We start from the raw sequence: 429 nt of genomic DNA on the forward strand, positions 1-429 counted from the left end.
AAGCTTTGGAGAGGGTGCAGAGATGATTTACCAGGATGTTGCCTGGAATGGAGAGGAAGTCGTACGAGGATAGGTTGAGAGTTCTCGGCCTTTTCTCGTTGGAACGGCGAAGGATGAGGGGTGACTTGATAGAGGTTTGTAAGATGATCAGAGGAATAGATAGAGTAGACAGTCAGAAACTTTTTCCCCGGGTACAATAGAGTGTTACAAGGGGACATAAATTTAAGGTGAAGGGTGGAAGGTATAGGGGAGATGTCAGGGGTGGGTTCTTTACCCAGAGAGTGGTGGGAGCATGGAGTGCGCTGCCCGTGGGAGTGGTAGAGTCGGGATCATTGGCGACCTTTAAGCGGCATTTGTATAGGTACATGGATGGGTACTTAATCTAGGTTAGAAGTTCGGCACAACATCGTGGGCCGAAGGGCCTGTTCT

Source organism: Chiloscyllium plagiosum, chromosome 13, assembly GCF_004010195.1.
Source record: "Chiloscyllium plagiosum isolate BGI_BamShark_2017 chromosome 13, ASM401019v2, whole genome shotgun sequence".
NCBI classification, from domain to species: domain Eukaryota; kingdom Metazoa; phylum Chordata; class Chondrichthyes; order Orectolobiformes; family Hemiscylliidae; genus Chiloscyllium; species Chiloscyllium plagiosum.